General features: G+C 43.8%; 1 protein-coding gene across 1 annotated transcript in view; it reads right to left on the reverse strand.

Annotated features, from left to right (window-relative positions):
- The window catches only part of PSKH1 (protein serine kinase H1), a 204225-nt gene that overhangs the window by 81663 nt on the left and 97356 nt on the right, over nt 1–25206 (reverse strand). The window lies entirely within an intron of this gene.

Raw genomic sequence — 25206 nt, forward strand, 5'->3', positions numbered from 1 at the left:
TAAACCTTCGTGTTTTTTCACCTTAATGCATCCTATGCATTAAGGTGAAAAAACACCTGTCAGTGACCAACCCCCCCCCCGTTTTACTTACCTGAACCGTCAAACTTGACCCGGCGGGGACGCACTGTCTCTCTGCCCGGGGTTCTTGGCTCTTGATTGGATAGATTGATAGCAGCGCAGCTATTGGCACCCGCTGCTGTCAATCAAATCCAATGAAGCGAGTGCTGGGGGGTGGGGCAGAGTCCTGCATTCGGCCTCTATGGACGCCAAATGCTGGACTCGGGAATGCGCCCGCAAGGTAACCCCCTTGGGGAAGCGCTTCACTGAGGGGGTTATCAGATGTGGGGTGGAGCCGCGAGAGCCGCCGGGGGACCCCAGTAGAGCAGGTTTGGTGCCACTCTGTGCAAAACGAGCTGCGCAGTGGAGGTAAGTATGATATGTTTGTTTTGTTTTTTCTCAATTATCTTTACAATCACTTTAACCACTGCACAAGGAGTCTGCTGGTGCCCTGAATAGTGAACAGAATTACAAGAGGTAAGGGCTTGAGCCCAGCCCATCCCACAGCTGAGCAGAAGTATTTTTGCAATTGCTGCAGACAGAAGGTTAGCAGTGATCGTCTCTTGAGCCATGTCCGCAGTCTCTTGTGCCATGTCCACAGTCTCTTACAATCTCGAGCCATGTCCACAGTCTTTTGTGCCATGTCCGCAGTCTCTTGCACACTCTTGTGCCATGTCCGCAGTCTCTTACAGTCTCTTGTGCCATATCTGCAGTCTCTTACAGTCTCTTGTGCCATGTCCGCAGTTTCTTAGTCTCTTGTGCCATGTCCGCAGTCTCTTACAGTCTCTTGTGCCATGTCTGCAGTCTCTTGTGCCATGTCCGCAGTCTCTCACAGTCTCTTATGCCATGTCCGCAGTCTCTTACACTCTCTTGTGCTATGTCGGCAGTCTCTTACAGTCTCTCGTGCCATGTCCGAAGTCTCTCACAGTCTCTTGTGCCATGTCCGAAGTCTCTTACACTCTCTTGTGCCATGTCTGCAGTCTCTTACAGTCTTGTGTGCCATGTCTGCAGTGTCTGACGGTTGGGGGGGGGCACCAAAATGCACCTTCGCCTAAGTAGACAAAAATCCTTGAACCAGCCCTGGACCTTAGGATTAGGATTGTTGATGGAACTACTGTTACCAACACATTTTCAGGACTATTGATATGAATGCATTCATACCCAAGAACAGTTACCACCAGAGCTCTTTGTTAAGGTCTGTCCCATGCAGTTTCTTCGCCTTTAGGCGTAATTGCTCGGCATTGGATGACTTTGATGTATAAGCAGAAATGCTTAAAGGCAGGTTCCTGGAAAAGGAGTACTCAAAGCATGACTATTTCCCATGAATGGGCATGGGAAAAGGAAAGCCTTTTGGTAGAAAGAGAGAGAAATATACATGAACATACAGATACATTTATGTGGTCACTGATCACCTTGTTTTCCATAAACAGTAACATCAGACTATCCAGAACATCATTAAAAACCACTGGCCATGTTAATGCTAACAATTTATTGTGAACTGTATTGAGGGAATGTACGACTGCTATTGATTTATGGTGATTCATCGCTGTTTTTTTTTTTTTTTTTTTTTTTTTTATTGTTTCGGATTTTCTTTTTCGTATCACTGAAAAATATTCCATAAATTTTTTTTTAAAAAAACACTGGCCGGCTTTCAAGAATGATAGGGTTTTGGTGCCTCTTTTGCCTAAAAAAGCCATCTGTTATTTTCAGGGGGTCTCCATCCCTTAGGGATAAAATAGCTCCAAATATAGTAAATCCTCCTACTATACCAACCCTTTTCCAAGAGCTAAAAGGATTTATTTCATGCAGAAAATGTACAATCTGCCATGTTAATCAGATACAGGGCAGGAAGAGATTTTCCTTACAGTCTAATACTAAATTCAAGGTCTACTCCATCAAGTCATTCATTTTGTGTGATCTCACTATTGTTAGCTACTGTAGTGCCCATGTGGATAGAGGAGGAGAGCAAAAAAAAAAAAAAAAAATCACAAGAAATTCTATAAGTATATAAACAGTAAAAAAGGGAGGACAGACCATATTGGCCCCATAAAGAATGAGGAAGGACATCTGGTTACAAAGGATGGGGAGATGGCGAAGGTACTGAATTTATTCTTCTCTTCAGTCTTTACGAGGGAATCGGGGGGCTTTAGTAACCAAAACTGCAGTGCTTATCCTCATGACACGTTACAGGAAGCACCCTCATGGCTAACAGAGGACAGAATTAGAATTAGATTTGGGAAACCTAACATTAATAAATCACCGGGACTGGATGGCTTGCACCCGAGGGTACTTCGGGAACTCAGTCAAGTAATTGCTAGACCATTTTTCCTAATTTTTACTGACAGTCTACTGACTGGAATGGTACCAGCAGATTGGAGAAAAGCCAATGTATCACCAATATTTAAAAAGGGCCCGAAATACATCCCTGGGAATTGCAGACCAGTTAGCCTAACATCAATAGTATGCAAGCTCTTGGGGGGGGGTGATAAGGGACTATATACAAGATTTTAGTAATGAAAACGGTATCATTAGCAGTAATCAGCATGGATTCATGAAGAATCGTTCTTGCCAAATCAATCCATTAACCTTCTATGAAGAAGTGAGTTGCCATCTAGATAAAGGAAGGCCCGTAGATGTGGTGTATCTGGATTTTGCAAAAGTATTTGATACAGTTCCCCATAAATGTTTACTGTACATAATAAGGTCCAGTGGCATGGACCATAGGGTGAGTACATGGTTTGAAACGTGGCTACAAGGGCGAGTTCAAAGGGTGGTGATAAATGGGGAATACTTGGAATGGTCAGGGGCGGGTAGTGGGGTCCCACAGGGTTCTGTGCTGGGACCAATCCTATTTAATTTAGTCATAAACGACTTGGAAGATGGGGTAAACAGTTCAATCTCTGTATTTGCGGATGATACTAAGCTAAGCAGGGCAATAACTTCTCTGCAGGATGTGGAAACCTTGCAAGAAGATCTGGACAAATTAATGGGCAACTACATGGCAAATGAGGTTTAATGTAGAAAAATGTAAAATAATGCATTTGGGTGGCAAAAATATGAAGGCAATCTACACACTGGGGGAGAACCTCTGGGGGAATCTAGTAGATGCTGCTAACAAAGCAAACAGAATATTGACATGCATTAAAAAAGGGATTAACTCCAGAGATAAAGTGAAAATTTTCCCATCTACAAGACTCTGCTCCGGCCGCACTAATGCCCTGTACACACGGTCGGATTTTCCGACAGAAAATGTGTGATAGGACCTTGTTGTCGGAAATTCCGACTGTGTGTGGGCTCCATCAGACATTTTCCATCGGAATTTCCGACACACAAAGTTTGAGAGCTTGCTATAAAATTTTCCGACAACAAAATCCGTTGTCGGAAATTCCGATCGTGTGTACACAAATCCGACGCACAAAGTGGCACGCATGCTCAGAATAAATTAAGAGATGAAGGCTATTGGCTATTGCCCCGTTTATAGTCCCGACGTACGTGTTTTACATCACCGTGTTTAGAACGATCGGATTTTCCGACAACTTTGTGTGACCGTGTGTATGCAAGACAAGTTTGAGTCAACATCCGTCAGAAAAAAGCCATGGATTTTGTTGTCGGAATGTCCGATCAATGTCCGACCGTGTGTACAGGGCATTAGAGTATGCTGTGCAGTTTTGGGCACCAGTCCTCAGGAAGGATGTACTGGAAATGGAGAGTGTACAAAGAAGGGCAACAAAGCTAATAAAGGGTCTGGAGGATATTAGTTATGAAGAAAGGTTGCGAGCACTGAACTTATTCAGAGATGCTTGAGAGGGGATATGATTTCAATTTACAAATACCGTACTGGTGACCCCACATAAGGGATAAAACTTTTTTGTGGAATGGAGTCTAACAAGACACGTGACAAACTTATTAAAATTAGAAGAAAAGAAGTTTAACCATAAACTACATAGAGGGTTCTTTACTGTAAGAGCGTCCAGGATGTGAAATTCTGCGGTGGTCTCAGCGGGGGGGGGGGGGGGGGGGGCATCGATAGCTTCAAAAAACTATTAGATAAGCACCTGAATGACCAAAACATACAGAGTATACAAGGTAATACTGACTTATAATCACACACATAGGTTGGACTTGATGTCTTTTTTCAACCTCACCTACTATGTAACTATGTTGGGAGGACAATGAGGTCTCTTAGTGTCTGATTGGTCAAACAGAAAACTTCAGGAGGGGATTTAAGGGACACAGCATCTCTAAACATTACGACCAGTACCATAATAAGAACTCATCGTGTGTACTCTTAATTGGTATAGACAAATATATTTCCTAATGGAGAGGGAGTTCTATTAGGAGGAAAATTTAGACCAAATGGATATACGAGCTTACAGTGTTTTCACCATATAGTTTAAACATTGATTGGGATGTGAATGCCTTTATTAGTAATAGCTAGTATATTGTTTAATATTTTGATTATCTGTATTATATTGCAGCTTACCAATTATTAGATGTGGTGGCTGCACCAGGTTTTTTTTTTTTTTTTTTGCCTTTTTTCCCTCTGTTTTCACCTGGTGATCTGGACAGTAACACACCTCCTATATTAGTAAGATACAACTCTGGAGGAATGAGGAATGAGAAAAAGGAGGCACAGCAGATAGCAGCATTGTCAGTCTTGGGGGAACGGTAGTGTTTAATGCATTATAAGATTTAGAATTCAAAGCCAAACTGTAGCTAATACTTTATAAGCAGTTACAGCAAGCAGTTTTTTTTTCCATTGAGATAAAGGTTTTGCATGAATAAATAAAAGCTGATCATTTTATTTATCCCTGCCAGTTTTAAGTGATTTGTCTCATCCATTTAAACCGATACATTCTGTTGGCTTGTGCTTCTGAAAAACAACAGACTTACTAGCTGGGTCACCAGATGGAAAGAAAGAAAGAAAAGCTAAAAAAAGGAAACTTAGGCCTAATGTACATGGGACGCTGAGGCAACCTCTTTTGAATGATTTTTTGACAGCTTGAAACTAGCATTTAAAAATGCCTGCTTAGCCGCGTTTGCAGGCCGCGTTTAGCGGTGTTTTGCCGCGTTCGCGTCTAGGAGCGTTTATTTAAGATAACATCATAAGACCCTCCCAAAGTACTTGTATCTACCTCAATTTCGGTGCTTTTACTATGGATCCCATACTAAGCATATGTGAGGAAATTAAAAAAGCCAGATATTAAATTTCTTGCAACTATGTTTGATCAAATCGGGGGTCAAGCTCAATGGTGGGGTCATCTGGTTCAAATCTAACAACATATAGGTCAAATTCCAATTCTAGTTTTGCTAACAGCAATACTAGTGGTGCATTGGATTGGATCATGAGCTCATTAGGGGTATATAAATGGTCTATGAAGCACTGCAAGCAATTACAAGTTTTTAAAATATTTTTTTAGTGGTTTTTGCATCATTTGCTATCATTTTTAAGTTATGTAATGTAAAAAAAAAAGCCCACCTTTAAAAATGTTTCTAAACTAAAACGCGGCTAAACGCAGGTACCGGTACGCGTTTGGTGTCTAAACTCATTTTTTTCCCTTCAAAGAAAAGCCTCTAAACGGAACTGCCTAAAAACAACATTAACCACTTCAATACCAGGCACTTAGACACCTTCCTGCCCAGACCAATTTTCAGCTTTCAGCTCTGTCGCAATTTGAATGACAATTGCGCGGTCATGCTACACTGTACCCAAACAAATTTGTTATCATTTTGTTCCCACAAATAGAGCTTTCTTTTGGTGGTATTTGATCACCTCTGCGGTTTTTATTTTTTGCGTAACAAATAAAAAAAGACCGAAAATTTAAAAATAAAACAAGTTTTTCTTTGTTTCTGTTAAAATTTTTTGTAAATAAGTATGTTTTCTTCTTCAATGACGGGCACTGATACGGCGGCACTGATGGGCACCGATGAGGTGGCACCAATGAGGTGGCACTGATGATGGGCACTGATAGGTGGCACTGATGGGCACTCATAGGTGGCATTGATTGGTACATATGGGTGGCACTGATGGGTACTAGTGATGGGCACTGATAGGTGGGTACTGATGGGCACTGACAGGTGGCACCGATGGGCAATGACAGGTGGCACTGATGACATTGCTGGGCATAACTAAAACATAATGGTGCCAATCAGTGCCCATTTGTGGGCACTGATTGGCACAGATTGGGCACATTGGGCACATATGGATGGCCATGGGGTACATACCTGGCCATCCACATGTTGCCCCTTCCCTGGTGGTCCTAGTGGCGATCCCTGGTGGTCCAGTGTGGTGATCTGAGGGGGGGCTGCGCTGATAAACAATCAGCGCAGACCCCCCTGTCAGGAGAACCACCGATCGGCTCTCCTCTACTCGCGTTTGTCAGACGCGAGTCAGGAAAAGCCAATCAACGGCTCTTCCTATTGACAGTGTGATCAGCCATGATTGGACATGGCTGATCACGTGGTAAAGAGCCTCCGCTGGAGGCTCTTTACCAAGATCGGTGTAGTGGTGTGTCAGGCTGACACACCGCTCCACCGATCGCCGCAAGGCGCGCCCCCGCGGGCGCGCAGCGGCATGTTATCCTGCTGGACGTCATATGACGCCCAGTCAGGATAACGGAACCACTTCCCGGACGTCAATCTGCTATAGGGCGGGCGGGAAGTGGTTAAACAAACCTGCGTACATGTACACATAAGATAACATTGGATGAGTTCATGGGCAGCTGAAAAAAGCATCCAACTGCCTCTGAACGTCCGTTTACCAGCAGCAGTGTACATGAGCCCTAATGCAGCTATCACACCTAAGAATTGGTAAACTGCAATATAATAAATATTTGCTTTTGAGTTTAACAAAGGGTTATTCTAAAATGTTTGTGTACATTGTTTTTGGAGGATATACTGGATAAGAAAATTAGTCCTAAAACATACTTCTGGGATATGTACATTTCATGAATAATTGAGGGTTGCACATGTATTATTATTTTTACAATTTTTATATAATATTATAATGTTTTTTTTAAATCTAGATGTTATACCTTCTCTTCACCACAAGATGGAGTATGGAGTGTATTGTATGAGGAGTATTGTTAGTTTAAATTGTCCTGTATTCCATTAGGGTTTTAATGCCACGTACAGACAATCGGAATTTCCGACAACCAAACCATGGATTTATTTGCGACGGATGTTGGCTGGAACTTGTCCTGCATACACACGGTTGCACAAATGTTTTTGGAAATTCTGATCGGCAAGAACGCGCTGACGTACAACACGTACAACGGGACTAGAAAAAGGAAGTTCAATAGCCAGTGCGCCACCCTTTGGGCTCCTTCTGCTAATCTTGTATTAGTAGCAGTTTGGTGAGAGACGATTCGCGCTTTTCAGCCTCAAGCTTTTCAGTTCGTTACTGCTCTTCAGTTTGTGCTTGTGGGTTCGTATCTGTGTTTCAGCGCGTGTAGTCAGTTTGTATCTGTTTTTTCAGTGCCTTCTTGTCCGCTTGTTTCTGATTTTCAGCTCGCTCTTCTCAGGCCTTTCTGATTTTCAGTGAGTTCTGTTAATTTTGAAGCCATGTTGCGTTTACGTACTCTTCATAGAGTTTGTGCTATGCAGGGGCTTGGTGTTGGGGTTCTTACTTTGACCCTAGCCCAGTCCATGAACAGGGGGAGGAGGAGTTCATGGACCAAGAATTGGTTGCTCCAGCGTGACCAATTCTCGTACATGCCTTTGTTGCGGTAGATCCAGGAGAACAATCCTGATGATTTCAGGAATTATCTCCGGATGACAGACCCCATTTTTCACTGTCTGCTGGCTTTGCTGTCCCCCTATATTACCAAGCAGCACACCTGCATGCGGCAAGCCATCACTCCGGAACAAAGACTAGTCACCACCTTGTGGTACTTGGCGACGGGGAGAGGTCTGCAGGACATCAAGTTCTCAACAGGCATCTCCCCCCAGGCTCTGGGGATCATTATTCCAGAGACCTGTTCTGCCATCATTCAGGTCCTGCAGAAGGACTATATTAAAGGTAAGTTTTATCCTTTAACATCGCATTCTATGTATTTAATGTTTGCTAATCTATTGGATTTATTTCATCATTCCCTAATTACCATGATTGTAATATGCTGTAAATGTCCTTTTTGTCCTCATGCATGCTGGAAGCTTTCAATGCTCCTTTTTTGTCCTTCATGCATATTTGCCTTCACTAACCTCCCCAGCATGCTATCCTGGGCCCATTCACACCTAGCCCAGTCACTTAATGTATTTTTTCAGCTCCATTGTAGTGCTTTACCCTAAACACCCCCTAAAATGTGTACAAATGTTATTTTTGTCCTTAAATTCATGCATAGTGCAAGAGGCTTTTTTTTTTTTTTTGGGCCCAAACTCATTTGGAACCCTCCATCCCCCCCCCAACCGCTAAGTCAACCGATACCAATCCTCTATCTGCTGACTTTGTCAAACCCATACGCACTATACCTACCTCTTTTGTGGTCAGATTTATGGATGAATTCACTAAGGCATGTAGTGCAAGGGCCTGCCTGAATACTTTCAAATGGTACGGTTTCAAGTTTTTTTCTCCTATTATCTAGATATGTAATTGCAGAATTTAAAAATGTGCTTCAATTTGGACAGTGTGTATTCATATTTTTGTATTATGACACTTCTTACCTGTCCAGTGGGCTACCAACAGTGTAAGTAAGGAAGAGCTGGCCAAAGTAACACACATTATGTATGCATTCAGCTCTCAAAGAAGTGGAGACAGTTACCTGTCCAAAACATCTCCCCCCCCCCCAACATAATTTTTTTTCACTGGGCCACAAGAGGGGAGGATGAATCTAATAAGTGTACCTTATACTTTTGTAATTAAATACTCCTTAAAATAAATGTTATACTTATGTTGGCCAAGAATGTTTGTGTCTAATCTGCTTGCAATGTTTATGTACAGAAGTACTATTTTTTTTTCTTGTTTGACTCCACAGTTTCCTTCAACCCCTCAGGAATGGCAGACTGTGGCATCCCACTTTGCCCAGCTGCGGAGGGGCAATCGATGGGAAACATGTCCACATCATCCCACCCCCCAACTTGGGGTCATACTATTATAATTACAAGAGGTTTAAAAGTATAGTGATGTTGGCGGTGGTGTCGGCAACATACTAGATTTTGTACGTGGACGTGGGGAAGAATGGCTGGATGTCGGATGGTGGAGTTATCATCCAGACCGAGTTCTACAGACGGCTCCAGAGCGGTGGCTTGGGATTGCCACCTGCGGAAGACAACCTGGCTGGTCTACCGTTCGTCTTTGTCGCTGATGAAGCATTTGGGCTTGGTGAACACCTGATGCGGCCATTCCCCATGAGGACCCTCACCCCAGACCAGAGGGTTTTTAACTACCGACTGGCCAGAGCCAGAAGAGTGGTGGAGAATGCTTTCGGCATAATGGCAAGCCGGTTCCGCCTATTTCTGATGCCAATTCACATGGCGGAATATAAACTAAACCATATAGTCCTTGCATGCTGCATTAAGCACAACTTTCTAAGGAGAAATGCTTCCAACTATGTGGCCTCAGTTGGGCCTGAGGCCGGATTTCCAGATCAGTCAACCCTGACGGCACTTGAAGCTGGCCGTCCTGGCCTGCGCCCCCCCAAAGCACCCGCAAAGTCCGTCAAAAATATCTGGAATACTTTGCGGGTAGGGGGGCCATTGATATGCCAGCAAATGTTTGAGAAACATTTTTAAAATACATTTTTATTTTAAACTGAAATAATATTTAATTTGATTTACTGCTTGTGTTTCTTTTAGCTGTCTCCTAGGTTCTCCAATGGTCTTTTCTTTTTGGCCATTTTCTTAAATAGTGCAAACGTAATTTATTTGATACATGAGGTGACAATCTCTTCTTCAGCTAACTATTCTGTTGTGGGTCTGCTACACACACACATTGTTTTTGTTGTTAATGTATGTAATGCATTAATGTTAAAAATAATTATCCTTTTCAGCACCATGAATTAATTGTTTTGAGTGCCTAAAATGGCATGATTGGGGCCAATTTTAGAGCAATGCGTGGGTTATTTACTAAAAGCAAATCCACTTTGCACTACAAGTGCACTGAAAGTGCACTTGTAGTGTAAAGTGGATTTGCCTTTAGTAAATAACCCCCATTGTCACTGTAAACACCAACTTACTCCAAAAACTGGTATTGAGCATTGAAAGAAGAAGTCACACATTGTTGAGTATAAAACATTTTACTCAAAGTACATTCACATGTGTCCAACATCTTTGTTTTTATGTTTGACTTTAGAAATATACATTTGTTGGTTAAACAGGCATGTTTCAAACCATAACATACACAACTCATGAACTTACAAAGTTCAACTTTGAAAAAGTGAAGGCAATATCAGACATTAGTATGTCAAAACTGTGTTGATATTGCCTTCATCAGATGGGGTGATGTCACCCCTGTAAAAGCCACATTTTGAAGATGCACACAAATTGGGAGTCAAAATGTGGATTTCCATGTGCTAGCTCCCATCATGGGGGATCAATGGACGTGTTTAACTTTGGACGTGTTTTACTTTAGTTGCGAGGAAGGAGTTGCACCTCCAAAACGCGTACCTTGATATTCCGTGATGGCAGATAGCACATGTTGATACACTGTGTGCATCTTCAAAATTTGGCTTTTAAAATACTTTAAAACTTGAATTAAAAAAGTCCTCGACAAAACAGTACAATTTTTATGCGTTTTAGATTCTCCCTAAAACATCAGTGATGTTCTTCATTTTTTGTTGAACATCATTGATTTTTTCCTTTATCTTTTGTAAATCACGATTGCACACCATGTTTTCCCCGATGAGGACGTGTGCACTTGCACTTGTGAAATTAGTTTCTTCTTCCACAACATCCACATCACCTAAAATAAAAGAACACACCATGTATTATAAATATGCAGGCATACATCTATTACCTGAAGCAGTGGTCTCAGACACTCACCTGTTGTGGTCACTATTTCAACCACGTCATGAACCTCTCCTCCCGCCACATCTTCAGGTTGCAGTGTGGTGACTTCCCCTTCTTTAGGAGGTTGGGGGTCCTTGGTGTCCTCTGATGTCTGAGCCTTTTCTCCCCTATGTGAATGAAAAAAAGTTATACTTAGCACACAGCTGAAGACATGCTTTTTTCCCCTTTCTTCAAGCTGGAAAACTTACCTTTTTTGGTAAAGTTGCCCACATGGAGACACACCTAGTATCCACTGGAGCACCTGTGTGGGACACCCTAAAAAGGGTGTACTTGTGTCCCACACTAGTGCTCCTGCGTCCAGATGTGTAAACAGCTGCTGAGTGTCCTCTCCTTACACTGAATCAAGTTTGCATTTCATTCTAGTTACAAACCCATCTAGACAGCAAACTTCTTTTAATACAAATAGGCCTGAACAAATGTAGTTAACCTGCAAAAAACATTGTATTAGTGGGCGAACGAACGATGTTTACTACGAACGATTACTGTGCCCACAAATCTGAAACTTGCCAGAAAAGCACATGGAGCCACACTAAAGTTACATAGTTACATAGTAGGTGAGGTTGAAATAAGACACAAGTCCATCAAGTCCAACCTATGTGTGTGATTATATGTCAGTATTACATTGCATATCCCTGTATGTTGCGGTCATTCAGGTGCTTATCTAATAGTTTCTTGAAACTATCAATGCCCCTCCGCTGGGACCACTGCCTGTGGAAGGGAATTCCACATCCTTGCCGCTCTTACAGTAAAGAACCCTCTACATAGTTTAAGGTTAAACCTCTTTTCTTCTAATTTTATTGAGTGCCCACTTGTTAAACTCTCTTCTGCGAAAAAGTTTTATTCCTATTGTGGGGTCACCAGTACGGTATTTGTATATTGAAATAATATCCCCTCTCAAGCGCCTCTTCTCCGGAGAAAATAAGTTCGATGCTCGCAACCTTTCCTCATAACTAATATCCTTCAGACCCTTTATTTGCTTTGTCTCCCTTCTTTGTACTCGCTCCATTTCCAGTACATCCTTCCTGAGGACTGGTGCCCGGAACTGGACAGCATACTCTAGGTGCGGCCGGACCAGAGTCTTGTAGAGCGGGAGAATTATCATTTTATCTCTGGAGTTGATCCCCTTCTTAATGCATGCCAATATTCTGTTTGCTTTGTTATCAGCAGCTTGGCATTGCATGCCATTGTTGAGCCTAAAGCCTAAGCCTTAGGCTCGGTTCACACTGGGGCGACTTGTCAGGCGACCTAGTCGCCTGACAAGTCGCCTCCCGTTCTGTGCTATGGAACCGTTCTAATCGGAGCGACGCAAGTCGCTCCGACTTAGAAAAAGGTTCCTGTATTACTTTGGGGGCGACTTGGGGCGACTTGCATAGACTTCTATGCAGAAGTCGTCTCGCAAGTCGCCCCGGCAGTCGTTTGCAGGTCGCCTCGCTGAGGCGACCTGCAAGTCGTGCCGCCCATGTGTGAACCGAGCTTAAAGTAATAATAATAATAATAATAATAATAATAATAATAATAATAATAATAGGAACACATGACAAAATACTTACTTTTTTGCAACACTCTCTTGATTCTTCTGTACTGATCCTGCTCCCTCAATTTGAGGTCTGACCATCGTTTCCTCAGTTGATCCTTGGATCGCCGTACCCCAAAATTCTTCTGTAAACGTTTCACAACTTTACTCATGATTTTGGCCTTTCTGACATTTGAGTTTCTGTAAGGTCCATATTTCCTGTCATAGTCGGCCCTCTTCAAGATGTCCACCATCTCACCAAAGGACATATTTGATGCCTTAAATCTCCTGGATCGTGACGTTTGTGGCTCCGGGCTTTCGTCGTCCTCCTCGTTGCTGCTCTCCCACTGTGCCAAAAGAGAAGGGGTGGGGAATATACTAGAAAGAAGGTCAGGGGCGGAGTTTCACGCATGCGCAGTGTATATAAAGCATAACAAGCGTGTGTCGTACGTACGATCTGTGAGCGGAGGACGGAATAGTGTAAGCGTCGATCGTGCTAACGAAGGTACAATGTTAACTTGGGGCATCAGTGGCCTATACTGCTTATAGATTGAGGCCTATATTGGGACAAGATTAGCAGAGTTTAGCCTGACATTAGGGTTTGTCTTGTGTTGTGTCTTGCAGAGAAAATGGATAGATTCAACGATCATGACTTCCTCCCTAGCTTCATTGATAAATACAGGGAGCTGCCCTGTCTGTGGCAGGTGAAACACCCTTTTTATAATAATAGGGTTAAAAATATATTTATTGGTAGTTTAACAGAAAATACAAGGAACAACCTTTAAAGTTATGGTCTGGTGACAATCGCAAGTAAACATAAGTGATGAGTCAGTCCAATGGCTATCGCCCACAGCTTAACTCTTATTGTCATACAGTATATTATTAACATCAACGGCCATCACTCGGTGCAATGAGTAATTCTGGCTAGGAGAGCCTTGTCGTTCATAATAAGATTGTATGCACACATTTTTAGAGATTAATATTAAAAAGAGAAGAAGCGGGGAGCGACCCAGTACTGGCCGTGAATTGAAAAAAAAAAAAAAAAAGAGAGAGAGTAAGAAAGAAGAAACAGAGAAAAAGAAGGAGAGAAAGTCGTAGAAGAGCGTAAGGGCTGCTGGGGAGACATTCAAAGAAAGGAGTTACTAGGGGACAGTGGGGGGGGGGGACCCTTGGGTACATGCCCTGCCCATCCCACTGTCAGGTTACATGTTAGGGTGATCGTGTCGGGGTCGACAGCATTTGGCGAGAGTATCGGAGGTGGAGAAGTGGAGCCAGGTGGACCATAGTACCTTGTACTTATCAAAGGTGTCGTTGTCAAGGGCCAGCATCTCCTCCATTCTCATAGTATCATTCATAATTGAGACGTATCGTAACAAGGGAGGAGTGGTGGTTGTCTTCCAAAATGATGGGGTAAGCTGTCTAGCTGAGGACATAAAAAAACGGAGGAGGTTCAGTTTCTGTGATGTTATTGATCCAGGGAGTATTGAAAGAAGGGCAATCTTAGGGGAAGGTGTCAGCGTTTCATCATAAATTTTATTACATTCAAATACCTGAATCCAAAAGGGGCGGATCCTCTCGCATTCCCACCAGACATGTAGATAGGTCCCTGTAGAGGAAGTACATCGCCAGGATGCTGGAGTAGATGGGAACATTTTGTGTAATGTGGAGGGGTCCCTGTACCATCTTGACAGAATCTTGTAGTTATTTTCCTGCGAATAGCAGGATATTGTGGATTTGTGAGTACAATGAAATGAGGTCTGCCAATCTGGTTGGGGGATGTCCTCTCCCAAGTCTGCAGACCACATCCTGGTTTAAGGTGGCAAGTCATCATTGTAGGAGACAGTATATGGTCGAAAGAAGGTGTCTGGGTGTTTCAGAGAGGGAGCACAGCCGTTCAAATTCTGTACAGGAGTGGTGGATTTGGGAGGAAGAATGTAAATGTTTTGAGAACGTGGATAAATGGAGGGTGGTGAGCCAGTCATAGGATCCTGTCGGCGTGACTGGTGTCCCTTGTAGTGGGTGCGCAAAGGAATGCGCTTGGGGCCAATCGGGCCGTTTAAAGGGCCCCGATGTTGTTGCTCCTACACCTGGGGGAAAGCGGGGTTGTCAAACAAGGAGGATAGCGGGGAGGGGTCAGAGGACAGAGTGGAGCACAAACCCCTATTATACCAGAGTTTTAGAGAGGCTAATGCTAGCGGTGAGGGAGGGGGCATACAGGCAAGATTGTTTTTTTTACCCCCATGGAAGTGCCTGGAGGTATACGGATGCTGTCCTGTTCTATGGTGACAGAAGCCTTCAGGAAGGGACGGGGAAACCATTCCAGGATGTGTGCCACATGGGTGGCTTTGTAATAGGTCTCGTAGTAAGGCAGGCCCGCCCCACCCTGCAGCTTCGGGAGGGTGCGCAATTTGTATTTCACTCTAGGCAACCCCCCGTTCCACATAAATCTGATAGCGAGTAAGCGTAGGGATGTAAAGAAGGATTTGGGAACAATAATGGGGAAGAGGTATAAAAGCTTGGGCAGGGTGTCCATCTTGAAGGTATTGATCCGCCCAAACCATGGTAATGGAAAACCACCCCATTCCTCTAAGTCCTTCCATATGCGGGAGAGCAGGGGAGAGCAGGGTTCAAAGAAAATAGGTTGGAAAGATTGAAAGGGATAATGACCCCTAGGTAGGATATTCCCTTCGTCTGCCATTGGAAAGAAAAGTTTGACCGTAGTGAGGACATCGTGGAGGTGGGGAAGGAGATATTGAGGGCTTCAGTTTTGGATATGTTGAGTTTGAAATTGCTAAAGGAGCCAAACCGCCGGAATTCTAGGAAAAGGGACGGCAGAAAGGTATGGGGATGTTGTATATAAACCAGGAGGTCATCGGCATATAGGGACAGTTTATGATGGGAGGAGGGTGTTTGGATACCTTGGATGGAGGCGTTCTGCCGAATGGCACAGGCTAGGTTATAATGATGACAAATAAAAGGGGGGAGAGGGGGCAGCCTTGCCGAGTGCCATTGGTAATGTCGAATGGCTCAGAAAAACAGTGCAATTTACCAAAACCGAGGCGGAAGGTTGGGAGTATAGGGACATCACCTTAGAGGTAAAAGTTGTTCCCAAGCCCAATTGTTCCAGTGAGAGTTGGAGGACTCTCCAGTTGATTCTATTGAACGCTTTTTCAGCATCGAAGGAATGGAGGCAGGCTTTCAAGTCTTTGTGTTGGATAAAGTAGATGAGATTAATCGTTTTGGTGGTATTGTCCCTTGCCTCGCGACCCGGGACAAATCCCACTTGGTCATTATGGATCACTCCTGGGAGAAGGGGAGATAAGCGGTTGGCCAGTACAGTAAATAACAGCCTAAGGTCTATGTTGAGCAAAGATATTGGCCGATAGCTGCTACATTGGGATGGGTCTTTGCCCGGCTCGGGTATTATGGAGATATTAGCGGATAATAAACCTTTAGCAGGTGGGTGGGAATCGTCTATGGCATTGAAAGCTTTAGTCATAAGTGGAGCTATTTGAGGGGCAAAAGTTTTGTAGAAACGAGGAGTGTGCTCATCTGGGCCAGGACATTTGCCTATCTTCAGGGCTTTGATGGCGCCTAGAAATTTGGGTGTGACCAAAGGTTTGTCGAGCTCCACATCTAGTGTGTCGATGTCGAGCTCCACATCTAGTGTGTCGATAGTGGGCAATGCCGTTTCCATAATGTAGTCTCGCATTTTGTCACCAGAGGAGGTGGTCCGGGTGTTTGGGGCTGTAGGCGGTAGATTGTAGAGTTGAGAGTAGTATTCTCTAAAGGCAGAGGAGATGCCTTTCATATTGAACGTCTTGTTGTGATTGGGAGGGGCGATAAAGGGAATGGAGTATCGGGGGTGTCCTCGGATGGAGGACCCGTGCCAGGTGTTTGCTGCATGTGTTGGCTAAGGAGTAATGGTAATTGCGTGCCCAGTCTCGAACTATCAGGGAATGCAAATCTAATAGTTGGAGTAAGTTCTGCTATGGTGGAGCGGAGACGGCGAATATTATCCGCTCTTATCCGTTTGAGGCGGGAGCCGTGTTGTATGAGCACACCCTGCACCACACATTTCAGGGCTTCCCATTGAATGAGAGGGGAGGTAGTGTCGGAGGAGTCGTCAGATATAAAGTTCCGAATGGTTTTAGAGACGTTTGCGCTACACAGACGGTGTCCTGTCTGTGTAGAGCTTGTCATTGAACCTCCAGTGCGTGCCTTTACGAGACGCCAGGGGGCGCACTAGGGTCGAATAGACCGGAGTGTGGTCAGACCAGAGTAGGTGGCCAAGGGATGCCTGCAGGGGGTATCTAGTAAGGATTGTGATATCAGAAAATGGTCAAGTCTGGTTGAGTCTGCTGTAGGAGTCGTGTGCCGCTGAATAATGGCTGTAATACCTCTCTGTAGGATGCTGGACATGCCAAACATCCTCCAGATGAGAAGAGTGTAGTAGGGATTTGATGTGTGTCAGTGTAGAGAAAGGAACAGAGGACTTTCCCGAGGAAGTGTCTGCAGACGGGAACATGGTGATGTTGAGATCTCCACTGATGATAAAGCAGGAGCCACCAAATGAGAATAGTCTGGTGACAACAGATGAGAGGAACTGAGCCTGATCCACATTAGGTATGTATATGTTGGCCACTGTGAAGAGAAAAATGTTTTGTTTCAGCTTAAGAAAAATGAAGCGACCAGGCACGTCAATAAGGGAGTCTAGGACCTCAGGATTGAAAGATTTATGGAAAGCGATGGATACCCCTTTAGATTTGGCCTGAGGATTAGTACTGTGATACCATTGTGGATATTACCTGTTGCATAGGGAGAGTACAGAGTCCAGACGGAAGTGTGTTTCCTGTAGTAATAAAATATTTGTGCGTATTTTATGGAAGTGATACAGAATCTGGCTCCGCTTCTCTGGTATGTTAAACCCCCTGCAGTTGAAAGATGCTAAAGCAATCAGGCAAACAGTAGCCATGGTATATTCAGGCGTGTGGGGAAGGAGAGAAGGGGGGCGTTAGGCATGTCAGGTGTCTCATGGGTCAGCAGCTCTTGGTAGGAAAAGCGAGGCCAAGAGAAGTCCAGAACGGGAGAGAGAAGAGATGCAGACAGGGGGAAAAGGGAGGAAAGAAGAGAAAGCAAACAAAAAGAAAAAGAGAGAATGACAAAAGTCAATAGGACCAAATGTATATAGAAGCAATCGGTTTGGTCGGGGTTGTCGTCCCCAGATCCAAGAAAAGTAAACAGGTGTAACAAAGAGAATTCACTCTGGATCAGTGGGGAAGAGGACCACCAGGTCAAATTTAGAAAAAATTGAACATGAACAAAAAAGGCCACTAGGTGGCTCCAAAGAACTACAAGTAAGGGACAAAAATACCTTACAGCGTGATATACCGCAGTATACCACTCAGTGTCCATAATGGCACTGAAAAAAAAACCCTTAAGGGGGGTGCAGGGAAAACTCACAGGGCAGAGTAGCCCCCTGGTCCACGGGGAATCAAATAAGAAACAAAACCATTAAACAGACAGTACAATATTAAGATGGTGATACATAGTATTGGTTGTGAACGGGTTATAGGAAACTCAGAATTCAGAGAGGTATGCAATATATCTAAGGGTGAGCATAGTATAAAAGTCATAGGTGAGAAGCAGCAGCAAAACAGAAACATGCACATTGAAGTGGTAGAAAAATAAACACATATTTGGAGGCCCATGGCATGAGCGAGGTAACTAAAGAAACCTGGAAAGAAGGGGTGGAAATAACATGAGTAGAACGGTTACAATAGTCCAGGTCATAGGATGAATGTACTGTGAGAAAAAATTATAAGAGAATGAGGAAGTTCAAAACAGGCCTCAAAAACTAGAGTAGTAACATACAGGGGAGGCAAACTGTAGTGGGATCGTGTCTGTGTTTGCCTTGTGTTGTCACAGGGGTAGTCCCTGTGAAGGCAAAAAAAAAAAAAAAAAAAAAAAACAGTAAATATGACCAGGCCAGATTCAATCATAGGGATCCTGTTGAGGCATAGGCCTGGAATTGCGTTTGCGACCTTGCTTCTGCCATTGTGGGGCAAAGGGTAGGCCAGAGGTAGTCAGTGTTAATGGCCAATCTGGGAGAGACACTTGCGGGAGCTCCAGTGTGCTGAGGAAGGATGGCAAGTCTCCCAGAGTGCAGAAGATGGCGGTTTTGCCCTCATGGTGTACTCGGAGGTGGAAAGGGAATCGCCATTGATGTTTCATCTGGTTAGATTGCAAGAGCTGTGTAAGTGGCTTCAATGCTTTCCTCATCGCCAGTGTCTAACAAGATAAATCTGGGAGAAGCATCACGGGGGGTGTCGTTAAAGAGTATAGTGTTCTGTGAGCTAGCAGCTCTCATGATGTCCTCCTTCATCCTACAGAAATGGACCCAACACAGGGTGTCTCGCACAAAGGAGGAATCCGTGGTTCGCGGGCCTGAGGTCCTGTGCACAAGGTCTAGTTCAATGGGGTCACCCTTGGGGCGTTGTAGCAATTGATTAAAGATATCTGTCACAACTGCGGGCAGGGTTTTGGGGTCTACAGTCTCAGGGATCCCGCGTATGCGGATATTATTGCGACAATTGCGATTCTCGGTGTCGTCCTGTTTGTATGATAGCTGCTGCAGCATGATGGTGTGTGTGTTAAGAATTTTGTCATGGGCCTGTACTGTGTTGCTAAGGCTGGCTGTGGTAGTGTCCACGTTCGAGCTGCACAATTAATCGATCACAATCTCGATTCGCCCCCTCTGACGATCTATGTTGTGGAGTGTCTCGATTCTTTCATGTTACAAGTATAGAGTTCTCTGTTTACTCTGCCAGTCTGCCAAAGATTTTAACAATATTGTAACTCTTCACTTAGATCAAAGGGATGAAACTTCTGTGTGAATATGCAGGAAGTTTAACCACTTAAAGTATAAACCTTTTTCTGACACTTGTTTCTTACAGTTAAAATCAGATTTTTTTGCTAGAAAATTACTTGGAACCCCCAAACATTATATATATATTTTAGCAGAGACCCTAGAGCAGTGGTTCTCAACCTCCCTAGTGTCGTAAAATTTCCCAAGTTGTGGGGACTCCTAACAGTAAAATTTTTTTCGTAGCATGGGTTTTCAGTTCCCAAGGCAAGACAAATAATTTGCGCCCCTATCCCACAGACATTTAGCACTCCCTGAGTCCCTTCCACTCGTACAGTATTAAAACCCCTTATGGTACATTTTAGAATGTACCACCCTCTTTGTGCTCCTTTTATCTCTCTCTATCCTAATTTCTTGTTTTTTTTCTCCATCCCTCTCTCTAGCCATCTTTTTCTGTTTTTTCTCTTATTCTTTCTCTCCCTTTTTCTTTGTTCCTCCCCCTCTTTTCCTCTCCCTTCCATGTATTCTCTATTTTTATTCCTTCTCTTACTCCTTGGTGGGAATGGGATGAGTGGCAGTGCTGGCAGGGAGTTGGGATGAGTGGCAATGTTCTGATCAGCCAACTTAGGTGCTCTTGATGAAGGTCATCTGCTGATCTGAGAACTGTAGTGGGGACTTTTAATGGCACCTATAATCACAGGTAGTGTTACTCACTGTGTCTCCGAATTTGTGGTGTCTCATAGCAGTGACACCTATGCCGAAATCAGGAGATAGGCTCTCCTCCAGCCCCTTCCACTTCACATTCCTCACCAGTCAGCTGACCTCTAGTCTCTGCTCCCCAACCATGCCATGAACTGAATGGGTGGCTGGGAAGAGGCTGAGTGGGCAGCCGCAGGCTCCAGGAACAGCCCTACTGGGAGGCTGCGAAAAGGCTGGGAGAGCAGCAAAGGCTTCGGGAACAGCCCAGGATTCGGTGACCCCTGGCAAATCGTCATTCGACCCCCAGGTTGAGAACCACTGCCCTAGAGAATAAAATGGGGATTGTTGCAATATTTGCACAGTGGTCTTTCAAACGTAATTTTTTGGGAAAAGTACACTTCGATGAATACAAAAAAAAAAAACCGAAACAGTAAAGTTAGCCCAATTATTCTGAAAATGTCTGATGGAGCCTACACACGGTTGGAACTTCTGACAATAAGCTCACATCGAACATTTGTTGTCGGAAATTCCGATCGTGTGTACGCGGCATAAGAGTTGGATTACAAAATGGTTCCAAAGAGCCTCCTTTTTTATATATTTTCTTTTAAAGCTTTGCCAATATCACGACTCATGGCCTTGTGTAAGTTTTAGATGTAGGAATCCAATAAAACGGTGGCCAGATATTAATCCTTTGATTATTACCCCAAATTTTGGGTTTCATTTCGCCTCTGAACAAGATGGGAAGGATTTATGATTGGCATATAATGTGAGGGATTAGTATTTGGAGAATTTGATTAAATGGGTGCCTCCTTCAATTATCGATCGAGTATATAAAAGCTTGATGAAGCAGCACCGACTTGATACCCCTGAATACGTCAGGTGTGATGAAATGCACAGGGCGAAGCAAAGTCATGATGTCATCGTGCAACATTAAAAGTGTCCCTGGAACCGCAATTCTTTGTACAGTGCTGTTTTGGATGTTTTTATGTGAGTGTTTTTAATCTGTTTTATTAAAGATTAAGTGGTGGATTTACAATATTGAGTATTTGGCCCTCTTTTTTCTTTCCTATTGGTTTTTTGCATCTCTACTGGACCGGATGTGAGCCTATCAGCAGCACTGGGCATTCGAGTTGATGAGCTTCTTTGTGATACACAAGTGCTCATTGACCACTCTCAGTCTCAGTATTTCAGTCACAGTGAAGGTGTGGAGGTGACATGAATAGCATAGCAGATAATTTGTTTCACTTTCATAGAGCTTTTCCCTTTATGAGGTGGACTAACAAGTAGACTTCCACTATTCATTTTTCTTTCTAACATGGTTTTGATTCCACTTCATGTTCAAGTGTGCACGTTTTGAATTATTGAATGAAATATGTTCATTAGAGCCACATCTTACATAGTTACATAGTAGGTGAGGTTGAAAAAAGACACAAGTCCATCAAGTCCAACCTATGTATGTGATTATATGTCAGTATTACATTGTATATCCCTGTATATTGCGGTCGTTCAGGTGCTTATCTAATAGTTTCTCAAAACTATCGATGCCCCCTGCTGAGACCACTGCCTGTGGAAGGGAAATCCACATCCTTGCCGCTCTTACAGTAAAGAACCCTCGTTAAACGTAGTTTAAGGTTAACCTCTTTTCTTCTAATTTTAATGAGTGGCCACGAGTCTGGTTAAACTCCCTTCCGCGAAAAAGTTTTATCCCTATTGCGGGGTCACCAGTATGGCATTTGTATATTGAAATCATATCCCCTCTCAAACGTCTCTTCTACAGAGAGAATACGTTTGATGGTTGCAACCTTTCCTCATAACTAATATCCTCCAGACCCTTTATTAGCTTTGTTGCCCTAGTTTTATCTCTGGATTAAATGCATGCCAATTGCATGCCATTGCTGAGCCTATCATCTACTAGGACCCCCAGGTCCTTTTCCATCCTAAATTCCCCCAGAGGTTCTCGCCCCCAGTGTATAGATTGCATTCATATTTTTGCCACCCAAATGCACCTTGATTTTGTAGTTATGTTTTTTATGCGATATTACATATTGTGTTGGCAGCTCTTTGTAATCTATTAACCACTTCCCGTCTGCCGGCCGACATATGACGTCCTTGAGTTTTTGCAAGTATATCTGAATGATGCCTGCAGCTACAGGCATCATTCAGATATCAGCTTTTTCAGCCGGCGATTCCCTACACCATAAGAATGATCATAGCGGCTCCCCCTCCCGCCGCCCTCCGGTGCTTCTACCCACTCACCAATTCCATCGGTGAGTCGGAGACAGGATCCGCCGGCCCTGGATGTTTACCATAGAGATTTCCGGTGGACCAGATGGTCGCCGCAGTATCTACGATCGTTCGGAGGCCGGGCGCGATGTTATGACGTCACGCCCAGCCTCTGCATTCAAACAAATGGCGCCGCCTCGGCTGGGAAACAGATTTTTTTTTTTTTTTTTTTATTTCAGGTTTCCCAGCCTAGAGGTGAGATGTGGACCGATCATGCCATAATCCTATTACAAGGGATGTTTACATGGGGATTTTTGAGTACCGACGTTTGACGCCATTCCACGAGCGTGTGCAATTTTGAAGTGTGACATGTTAGGTATCTACCTACTTGGCGTAACTTCATCTTTCACATTATGCAAAAAATTGCTGTGCAAAAAATTGCTGTGCAAATACCATGCGGGGTAAAAAGTTGCAATGACCGCCATTGTATTCTCTAGGGTCTTTGCTAAAAAAAAAAACAAAAAAAAAAAAAAAAAAACACATATATAATGTTTGGGGGTTCTATGTAATTTTCTAGCAAAAAAATTATGATTTTTACATGTAGGAGAGAAATGTCAGAATGGGCCTGGGTGGCAAGTGGTTAACAACCATTAGCACAGTTGCAATAAAATGTTTTAATCTTATAATTTTAAAGGGTGCCTTGACTGGAAAAAAGTTGAGAAACACTGGACTAACAAACCACCATAGTGGTAGTGGCACCCAGGGAACTTCAGAGATATCAATGCCATTATCAAACAGAAATCGCACCCAAGTCAGAACTCTGGCCCATGGCTGCGAGCACTATCCCCAGGGGGTTAAAGCACACTGCCCAGGAAAGGGCTAGAAGCGCAGGCTCACAGCAGCAGATCAGACATCATCAAGTAGCAGGATCTTAGGGGCAAGCCCCATATTGGCTTTGCATCCATTCAAATAGGCTTATTCCCCAAGAGGGTCTTCAGGAACTGGGTCACACTAGTGTGGATCGCTACTCCTCTGAAGCTGTAAAGCCCACTGCCTAGAGCAACATTATGGGCTGGCCCCACATCTTCATCTGGCAGGGTCCAGGTAAAGTAACAGTGGCATGCCAAGGGCACCGATACAGAAACTGTGCCATTAGCCTGCGTAGATGGCAGACGGCCAAGTACTCAAATAAATTAATTCATTTAGGAAAAACATCCAGTAAAAACAAGCAACCTCCCTTAGTATAGAGGATATATCCATTACCTTAGGACACTGACAAAAAACTAAGGCTTACTGGGAATGGGAGGGAATATATTGAGGTCCTTACAGCTCTGTTTGCCAGTGTCCTATCAACTGAAGGTAGCTGTGTATAGTGTTCTAAGTCTATGACCTTGTCCTTTAGACCCCTTTCACACTGAAAGCGTTTTTCCAGTTGTTTTATTGCTTAAAATAGCGCCTGTAAAGCGCCTAAAAAATGCCCCCAGTGCCACCCCACACACTGGAGCAGTGCGCTTGCAGGACACGAAAAAAAGTCCCGCAAGCAGCATCTTTGGGCGGTGCGAGAGCGCTGTATTCATCGCTCTTCCACCGCCCCTGCCCACTGAAATCAATTCAGCAGCTGAGCTTTTCGGGCGCTTTTAACCCCTTTTTTGTGGTTAAAAGCACCCCGCTTCCACCCACTGCGCTTTACAGCTAACGCTCGGGCAGTCTGAGTGTGAAAGCACTCTTACTGTATGAGAAAAAGTATGTTTAGCATACTTGGAATGAGGACAATAAATATTGCACAACCAGGATGCTCCCTAGAAGACCCAGGGCAAGTGCATGTGCCCCGATGACTTACTAAACATATAAAAGTGCAGGCTTGCAGAACACTGGTTCCTTCTTCAGACACATTGGCAGTTAAAAGCTGAGGGGGGAAAGAACAAAACCCACTGTGAACTTGAATACAGGCAGTGTATACAGAATTCTTAATATACTAGCCTTGAGAACAAATAAGGGCAACCAGAATGGTCACATTCTTGTGAAACAGACAGCAAACCGCAATTAATTACTACTTACCTAAGTGGTAGAAACACAAAATAAAATTCAGAAGTCAGCTGACACCACACTTCCAAGAGTTCACAAAGCACACATACGTTCATCCCTCTATGCCGGGGGTCAGCAACCCGTCGATCGCGGGCAGGTGAACGGTAGATTGTGTCCATTGCTTCCCGTTTCTTCAGTTACCCCCCCCGTGTGTTCCCTTAGACCCCCCCTGCAGATCTGCGGGATTCCCCTCCTCACCTCTTCCGCCAGCTGCTGCTGGGATGTTACAGGATGGAGAGTGGGAGAAGGGGCCAGTAAATTACATATTTACTGGCTCCTTCCCAGCTCTCCATCCTGAATGAAATTTTCTGAACGAATGCAGTCAGTGATAGGTACCAATCACTGACTGTTATCATTCATGACTGAAGCATAGTAAAACAGTGTTTACTATGCTTCAAGTGTTTGCAAATGTAAAAAAAAAATCATGTTACTGTCTCTTTAAAGCAGGATAGACTGCATACAGAGCTTGCAATGTTATGTATTCCTTTCCATGTAAAATACCTGGTTGATTCTTCCTGTTCCTGTGTTCCGGTCTAAACTGACACCGCTAATCATGGCCGCTGATCCATGATAGCATGGTCAGTTTACGTTCCTCCATCATCCTGCTCTCTCTGCAGCATGTCTGTATCTCTCCCACCCCACTCCTTTCCTGTCATGTCTATGGTCTGTGTAAATCAGCTCTAATAAAAAAAATTGTAAAAAAAAAAAAAAAAAAAAAACAACAATAGAAATAAAAAACAAATTGACAGCGTCTACTGCT

Source organism: Aquarana catesbeiana, linkage group LG11 (assembly GCF_042186555.1).
Source record: "Aquarana catesbeiana isolate 2022-GZ linkage group LG11, ASM4218655v1, whole genome shotgun sequence".
Classification (NCBI taxonomy): Eukaryota; Metazoa; Chordata; class Amphibia; order Anura; family Ranidae; genus Aquarana; species Aquarana catesbeiana.